Raw genomic sequence first — 9052 nt, 5'->3', positions numbered from 1 at the left:
ATATATATATTTAGAAGGTGGTTCAATGCTATGTCATTCAAACAATAGAATTAAGTCTCACCCCTACTCCCTGGCCCCAAGTTCTAACAGGGGACTGTTACGGGCTTTTTAGTGGACTTACAGTACTAAGTATAGATTCTATCATGTAGAGTGGTCCTCAAATTTGATCAGAGAGCAGCTGTTTACTCCTGTAACTGTCATATCACTATTGTACAAGTGGGTACATCTTGTCCACCAGGTTAGACACAACTCTTGGCATGTCTTTGCCTTGTTTAGTCACCTGTAATAGTTTAGCCAGGGATAAAAGTCCGAGTTGATCATTTTTCCTCTACTCCTTGAAGCTATTTTTCTCCTTGTCTTCTGGTATATATTCCCATCCTTGAATGGTTTGCTGTTAGTCTGACATTGGTTTTGGTTTTTGAGGAATGGGAATAAGGCTATTTTCAGATATTCATGAAAAGCACTTATTGCTCACAGACTCTGGATGACTAAACAAGGCAAGTACCAAGAGAAAGCTAGAAAAAAAATGACCGAGATGAAAGAAGCAAAGATATGCAGACAGCTCTGCAAAATGCCTTTCTAAATACAAGTACTGAGAATATTGATGGTCAAAACATGCCTTCTTGGTCCAGTTAGATGGTTCTATGGGTAAAGGCACTTGACCCTAAGCCTGATGACCTAAATTTAACCCCTGGGTCTCACATTTGAGGAGAGAGAACCAACTGCAGCAAGCTGTCCTCTAAACCTCCACATGTGTGCTATGGCACAAACACACACACACACACACACACACACATATAATTTAAAACAATAACAGGTGGCAGGGGAGATGACTCAGTGGTTAAGAACACGAGCTGTTCTTGCAGAGGACCAAGGTTCAGATCCCAGTACCCACGTGGCGGCTAACAATTGTCTGTAACTCCAGTTCCAGGGGATCTGATGCCTTCTTTCATCCTCTGTGGGCATGGTACAACATGGGGCACTTGCATACATGTACACTATACATGAATACACATAACATAAAAATAAAGCCCCCCCAAGAAAAACCCAAAACAAAACAATAGCAACAGGGAACTGGAAAAATTGCTCAGTGGTTAAGAGTACTTGCTGCTCCTACAGAGGACCCGGGTTTGGTTCCCACCACCCACATGACAGCTCATAACTCCAGTTCTAGGGGATCTGACACCCCCTTATGGCCTCTGAAGGCACCAGGTTTGCATGCACATGGTACATATACATACATGTAGACAAATATACATATAAAATAAATGAAAACAAAATGATAAAATATTTAAAAAAATAAAAAATATCATTTTATATGTTGAACACAAGAAAGTAGCTATTTCAAAAAAGTTGATATTGGAAAATGAAAGATTTTAAGGTGGAAACTTGAAAACTGATTAAGGTCTTTGTTTTGGGAGGAAGAAAATAAATTCTTTAAAAATAGCCCCAATTGTTAACTAGATGGTAATGAACGTCAAAAGGACCCACAGCCTACCGTCAGGCTCTCTTTGGTCTTGTTTCATGAGGTCAGGTGAGTAAAGACTTAGCTTTAGGCAAGGACAGTGTGTGTGTGTGTGGGGGCACTGACTGTCTCATTATGAATGACATTTGAATGCTATTAGCACCTGCACAAGAGGTAGTAACTCAAGTCCTATTTTCTCATCTAGTATCTAGTTCATCTGGTCCTTTGTGAAGGTTGGAGTTACTATGTACAAAGGCTATATGCACAGAACATCCAGTCATCCATATCCATGCAAATGAGGAGGTGAAGTCAGAAGGAGCAAGTCCTGGCTTGATTCTTTGAGTGTAGACGGGAAGTCCCAACTCCCTTGAATGGTTTACTTTTGGCTAGGGGAATCTTTCATCTTCTCTTTGTCTAGTTATATGGTAGAATGGGATTTTCTTTTCAACTAATCTTAACTATTTTTTTGGGGGGGGTTAAAAAACAATTGTAATAGCTCCAACTCTTTGAGTAAATCAGGAATTTCTAGCTCCTATGATTAATGAGAATTCTGAGGCAGCTGCTGGAAAGAAACCTTCCCTCTGGATCCTGCCACACTCCTGAAGGAGCTGTTCCAAAGAAATCAGCAGCCTACATTTGACCACAAAATCATGAAGTAACTAGAATGATGTAGAAAAAAACTTTCATCTCAGAAATGAAGTTCTTTTTAAGAAGCACACACAGGGGCTGGAGAGATGGCTCAGTGGTTAAGAGTACTGGCTGCTCTTGCAGAGGACCCAGGTTCACTTCCTAGCACCCAAATGACAGCAACCAACAATCCATAACTCCAGTTCCATGAGAATGTGACATCCTCTTCTGACCTCTGTGGGCATTGCATGACACAGGTGCACTTACATACACGCAGGCAATTCACTCATACACAAAAAGTAGAAATAATAAATTACCTTTAAAAAATTTAAAGAGAAGCACACAAAATCCAGGTGTAGGGGTGCATGCCTTTTATTGCAGCACTTGGTAGTAGGGACAGGCAGACCTCTGTGAGTTCAAGGCCAGCCTGGTCTATGTAGTGAGTTCCAGACCAGCTGGGGCTACAGGGAGACCCTGGCTCAAAAAGACAGGCCTGAAATGTATATTACAAAGTTCTAAGTTCCTTAACATACCAAGGTTTCTGACAAATCAGTAGAAATATGCCAATAAGCTCACAGAAATAACCAAAACATTCACAGAAAATGAAATACTACTGGATCTTTTTTTTTCAAAGTTTTAATTTTTTTTATTTTGAGAGAATTTTGACTTACAGAATAGTTACAAAAATAGTAACTCAGGTTCCATCTTTTTCTTCACATATTTTACTCATTAACTTTAGCTTCACCAGTGGTCCTTACCTGCACAATTATTACTATCATTTTATGTAGTGGTATTTTTCTGTCTCTCTTTTTTTACACTAATGCATTAATATTTTTAATTTATCTTTAACTGATACATAAAAACATAAAATTGTGCATATCAGTGAAGTACCATGAAATGTTTTGATGCACATATATTATATAATGGTTAAATCCTGTTAAGTGTATTTATCTCCACTTCTCATTTCTTTATGGTGAAAACTTGCAAACTCTTCTCTTCCATCTTTTTTAAAGGTAAACACATTATTGCTGTTGACAGCTACTCTCTCATGCAGCAGCACACAAGAACTTGTTTCTCTCTCACTATAACTTGGAACCCATTGGTCAGCCTTCCTCTAGCCTCCCGCACTGTGCACTCCCTAGTCCCTGGTCACCCCACTCTGTTCTCAAATTTCATAAGATCAACATGGTTAGATTCCACAGATGAGTGAGATCATGCAGTTTTTATCTTCTTTGTGCCTGGCTTTGAAAGGAACAGAAGGCCATACAGGCCAGTTTATTTTTAGACAATGTGGCACTGATGTGGATATCTGGCTTGGGTCAAGATGGCTAATGCTCAATACCCAGAAGGACTATGAGTCAGCCAAAAATGGATGACACCAGATGCTTGGGGAACCCAAAAGTAAGCAGTGATGCAATCTCTAATATATAATTTGTCTTAGAAAAGTGCTACTTTTGTGGGATTCTGTATAAATATGGCTTTGAGGTCAGAGGCAAGTGCCTTTTGTCTTTTGCCAACCAGCCTATGTAGGCCTGTGTGTGCCTATATGCAGCCTGTGTGCCAGTCTGAGTGTATGCCTGTGCCTGACTTTGTGTGCTGGCATGTGACTGGGTATGCCAGCCTTTGCTTGTCTAGCAGTCTGTGGGCTGGTGAATAAAGTATGTCTCATCTGCCTATGGATCCTCACATTCTCATCACTCTCCCAGCCTCCTGTGAGCCAGCTTTCCTGGCTTCAGAGGTTGGACTCTACAGGCTTACTTCACTTAACAAGATGATCTCAGCTCCATCCACATAATTTCTAATTGCAGGATTTTATTGGTTTTTGTTTGCTTGTTTTTTAATGACTGAATGGCACGCCCCTGTGGAATTCCATTTTTTATCCATTCACTGCTTGATGGCTGTTTCAGTTGTTTCCATCTCTTGGCCACTGGGAATAGAGCTGTGGTGAACACGAGTGCTCGCTACCCTTTGACACACTGATTTTGTTTCCTTTCCTTATGTACCTAGGAGTGGACTAGTTGAATCATACAATAGTTCTGTTTTTAATTTTTTGAGGAACTCATGGTGTTTCCCACAATGACTGATTGCACTATTTTACATTCCCACAAACAGTGCTCCAGGCTCCCTTTCTCTACATCCTCACTAGCACTTGTCTTTAGTCTTTTGGATAGTAGCCATTCTGACTGGAGTGGGGTGCTATCTAACTGTGATTTACATTTGTATCACCCTGATGATGAGAATGTTGCATGCTTTTTCATGGGCCTACTGGCTATTTGTATGTCTTCTTTTGAGAAATGTCTATTTATGTCTTTTGTCCATTTTAAATCAGGTTATTAGGGGGAGGTTGCTATCAAGTTTTTGGACTTCTTTATACCTTCTGCATACCAACCTCTTCTTAGATATAGAAATCGCAAGCATTTTCTCCCATTCCGTAGGCTGCTCTGCACTCTGCAATTTTCTTCACCATGTAGAAGCTTTTTAATTTGAGGCAATCCCATTTGTCTATTTCTGGTTTTGCTTCCTGTGCATTTGGAGTTGTGAAAAAAAAATTCTGACAGGCATGGTGGTACACATCTTTAATCCCAACACTCAGGAGGCAGAAACAGGTGGATTTCTGTGAGATGAAGGCCAGTCTGTTCTACATAGTGAGTTCCAGGTCAGTTGGAGCTATTGAGGGACCTTGCCAAAAAATATTTATTTATTTATTTATTTGTTATTTATATTTTGTGTGTGTGAGAGGTGTGGGTGTGTGCATGCCATGGGACGTGTGGCAGTCAGATGGCAACTTACAGAAGTTGGTTCTCTTCTTCCACTATGTGGGTTCAAGGGTCAAAATCAGGTCATCAGACTTGCTAACAGTGCCTTTACTCACTGGGTCATCTTGCCAGCCCTTATGCTTAATTTTGGAGGAATCACCATACTGATTTTCATAGTGGCTGCACCAGTTTACATTTCTACCAGCAGTATATAAGAGTTTCTCTTTCTCTACATCCTCACAAACATTTGTTGGTGTTTGTTTTCTTGATGATAGCCAATCTGACACAGGTGAAATGGAATCTCAGTGACTTTTTTTTTTAACTTAAAAAAAATTTATTGAGAATTTTTTTCAGTAGTCTTTACATTTTCTCCTCCTAATGCAGGAATTGGATTTCTGCTGTTGAGTTGGTTGTCTACAAGGGATCTTCTGCTTACATAGGATGGTTCTCACACCTTCTCCACCGCAAGCCCTTGTTTCAGTGACCAGTATTCATGCTCATTCTAAGTGTCGCTCACCATTCACTCTCCCTTCCTGTTCCTTGCCCACTGATTCCTTTTCTGGCCCCCTTTCTTTCTTTCTTTCTTTCTTTCTTTCTTTCTTTCTTTCTTTCTTTCTTTCTTTCTTCTTTCTCTCTCTCTTTCTTCCTTTCTCTTTTGGGGCTTTTTGCTACTCTAACATTCCCCTCTCTGAAGCAGTAACCCTAAAATCTTTCAGGGATTATATAAAAGCTCCCAAATACTTTGGACAGTTTTGGCTTTTGGAACAGAGTGTGTTGTTAAGAGGCCCAAGGACATTTTGACCCTGCTTTTCTTCAGGGTCTTTTTACCCTAACTGCCTAGCCAATTCCTACCTCCTGTTCTTATCACACCATCCTCTGAAGAGGTTACCCAAATTGCCAATAGGGAATCAGGATGCAGACTGCTCTGGCTTCTTTCATGCTGAAAAGGGATGCAGGGTGAGGTAACTGGAGTCAGTGGGTCGTGGGTCTATTTAAAGACTCCCAAACTGCATAACTCTTATCTCAAGAAAAGAAAGTCCTTGACTGGTGAATAGGAGATGTGAAGGAGAAGTAAAGGCAAGAGTAATTAGCATAACAGGTTCTAGACAGGGAACCAGAAAAAAGTCAGAGCAGGGCAAATTTCAAATGTTCTTATCAGAGTTCACTGGGATTTCTTGATGAGCACTTCCAAAAGCATCCTTCTATTGGGTTCCTCTTCATTTTTCTTTTGTCTGTCAGGCTGGACTCAAGAGTTATGGACTCAGGATTTGTTTTGGAATCTCAGTGACTTTTTACATTTATGTTTCCCTGACACACAGGTTGAATTTTTTTTTCAAATATTCATTGGCTATTTGCATTTCTTTGTTTGAGAATTATCTCTTCAATTATTATGAAACATTATTCTCTGGGTATAGTATGGCCATTCCCATCTGAACTGTCAACAGCCATGATTGCCTGAAAGACCTGTACAAGATTGGGCCTATTCACATTCCATCACGGAGGGAGGAGGGTCTCCCCAAGGCCCCACTCCTCCCCACAAATATATAGACAGTTAACAATGACTGAGATCTTTTTCTTCAATGGTGTAGCCACCCTTAAGTTACCCATCCTCCTGTAAGTAGCCACAACTTAACTCATTGGTTCACCAAACTACACATGGGTGGAATCATTTGTTTCTGTCATTAGTGTCCTATCTGGGGTGGGTAGACATTTGTTCATGTCTCCTCAGAAAAAGTTCACAAATCAATTCACTGGTCCATTTGTTTGCTGAATGACTGAGGTATGTTTAATTGCTGCAGGTCTTTGTAGATTCTGTTAATCTTCTGTTGGATATACAGTTAGCAAAGATTTTGCCATTCTGTGGGCTGCCTCTTCATTCTGTTGTTTGTTTTCTTTGCTGTGCAGAAGCCTTTCCATTTAATACAATCACATTTGTCAATTCTTGGGATTATTTCCTGTGCTACTGGAGAATTTATTTTCATAAAGTTCTTCTCTATGCCAATATTTTGAAATGCTTTGTCTGCTTTCCTCTAGAAATCTCAGGGTTTCGGGTCCTACGTTAAGGTCTTTGATCCATTTTATTGATTTATTTTTTATTTTTTTTATCTTTTTGAAGCAGGACCTCCCTGTAGCCCCAGCTGTCCTGGAACTCACTATGTAGACCAGGCTGGCCGGGAACTCACAGAGATCTGCCTGCCTCTGCCTCCCAAGTGCTGGGACTACAGGTGTGCGCCGCCACACCCGGCTGATAAAAATTTTATTGAATTTTTGTGTATTTCATATAGAACATCTCAACAAATCTTAATCATCTTTATATCCCCTTCCTCACAGGCACCCTCCCATAGTCCCTCACTGGAATTCAGACATTCTGTCATTTGTGTTAAGGCCTATTGTGTCAAGTCAGTGTCCCCAGACACTCCCCAGTGCAAGTCCATCCACTGAGGTCTAGTTAGCCTATCTAGAATCCCTTGTTTTAGGAAGATCATAAGCTCTTCTTCACCCAGCAGTAATCAGTTGCCAATATTTCTTCAGCTAGGATTGGGGTCTGCTGTTCATTCACTTCCTCACTTCTGTGTTGGGTTTTTGTCTGCTCTAGTTTGCATGGATCTTATTTTTTTTATTTATTTTATGTATGAGTGTATTGCCTGCATGTATGTAAATGCACCTGTGTCATGCAATGCCTGCAGAGGTCAGAAGAGAGCTGTCAGATCCTCTGGAACTGGATTATGGACAGTTGTTAGCTGCCATGTGGGTGCTGGGATTCAAACCCAGGTCTTCTGCAAGAACAGTCAGTGTTCTTAACCACTGAGCCCTCTCTCCAGCCCAGATCTTTGATCCATTTTAAATTGACTTTTTTTTTTAACAAGGTGAAATATACGGATCTAGTTTCATTCTTTATATAAAGGAATATTTTATTCTTGTTTATATTTGGTTTTCCCAGCACCATTTGTTGAAGTGACTGTCTTTTTACCAAAGTATGTTTTGACACCTTTGTCAAAGATTAGGTGGCTGTAACTGTAAGGTTTGTTTTGGGGGGTCTTCTGATCTATTCTATTGGTTTACAGGTCTGTTTTTATGCTAGTACCATGAGATTTTTGTTACTATGGCTCTACAGTATAATTTGAGATCAGGTATTGTGATACCTTGAGCATTGCTCTTTTCACTCAAGACTACTTTGGCAATTTAGGGTCTTTTGTGCTTTGCTATGAATTTTAGGATTTTTTTGTAGTTCCATGAAGAATTGGAGCTTTGATGGTGGTAGTGTTGAATATGTAGATTTCTTTCAGTAATATATCCTTTCCAAAATATTAATTAGGCCAGTATTAATTTGGTGCTGGGTTTCATGTCTAAAGTATGAACTTCATTCTCTCTGTGGTTGGGAGGGGGCGACATGGACAATTCCTTCCTGCCTGCCTTCTTCCATATGACATTTTTAGTCTTGTGAAGGTTGTTTGATGATTGACTAGCGGTCGAACTTGACATGCCTGTGAGGACATGGCCACTAGAAGCACTTGCTCAGCTGCCATCTTACTCCACCTCTGATTCATTTTTCTTTCTTTCGTTGTTCTGAGGTGCTGAGACCAAATCCAGGGTCTCATATATTAGAAAACAAAGCTTAATTTTATTTTGGGGCGGAAATGTAAATTGAAATTAGATACCATTTCTTTACCTAACAGATTGGCAAAAAGTTTGATAATATTATATTGTTTAGGTTTGGGAGAGTCTCCCACACTGTTATAGGCCATTATTAGGAGTATGCATTGGAACAAACTCTTTGAGGAATATCCTGACAGCATTCAACAAAAAGTTAAATGAACATTCATTCTATTCAACAGTTTCAATTTTAGGAATTTCATCTGCAAGCATACTCTCACATGTTCACTGTATACATTCAAGGCTATTTATTGCACTATTGTTTGTAATAGAAGACAATTGGAAGCACAGGAAGCATCCATCTGTAGGAGACTAATATGACATGATATATAATATATGACTAATATGGAATATGGTTGGCTATACAGTGGAGTTCTAGTGTGGTTTCTAAAAGAATATCAAGGATGTATGAAGACAAAAATCTTAGAGGAAACACAGAGTATATAATAACCTTCCATTTCTACTAAAGCAATGACTGTGTAGATGAGCTTGTGTTTGTAGATGCCTGGATTGGCTCCTGGAGGATCACAAGACTATGACAATAATAGCA

Source organism: Nannospalax galili, unplaced genomic scaffold (assembly GCF_000622305.1).
Source record: "Nannospalax galili isolate Female #2095 unplaced genomic scaffold, S.galili_v1.0 scaffold312, whole genome shotgun sequence".
NCBI classification, from domain to species: domain Eukaryota; kingdom Metazoa; phylum Chordata; class Mammalia; order Rodentia; family Spalacidae; genus Nannospalax; species Nannospalax galili.
The sequence above is the reverse complement of the archived record's forward strand: the minus strand, read 5'-3'. Positions refer to the sequence as shown.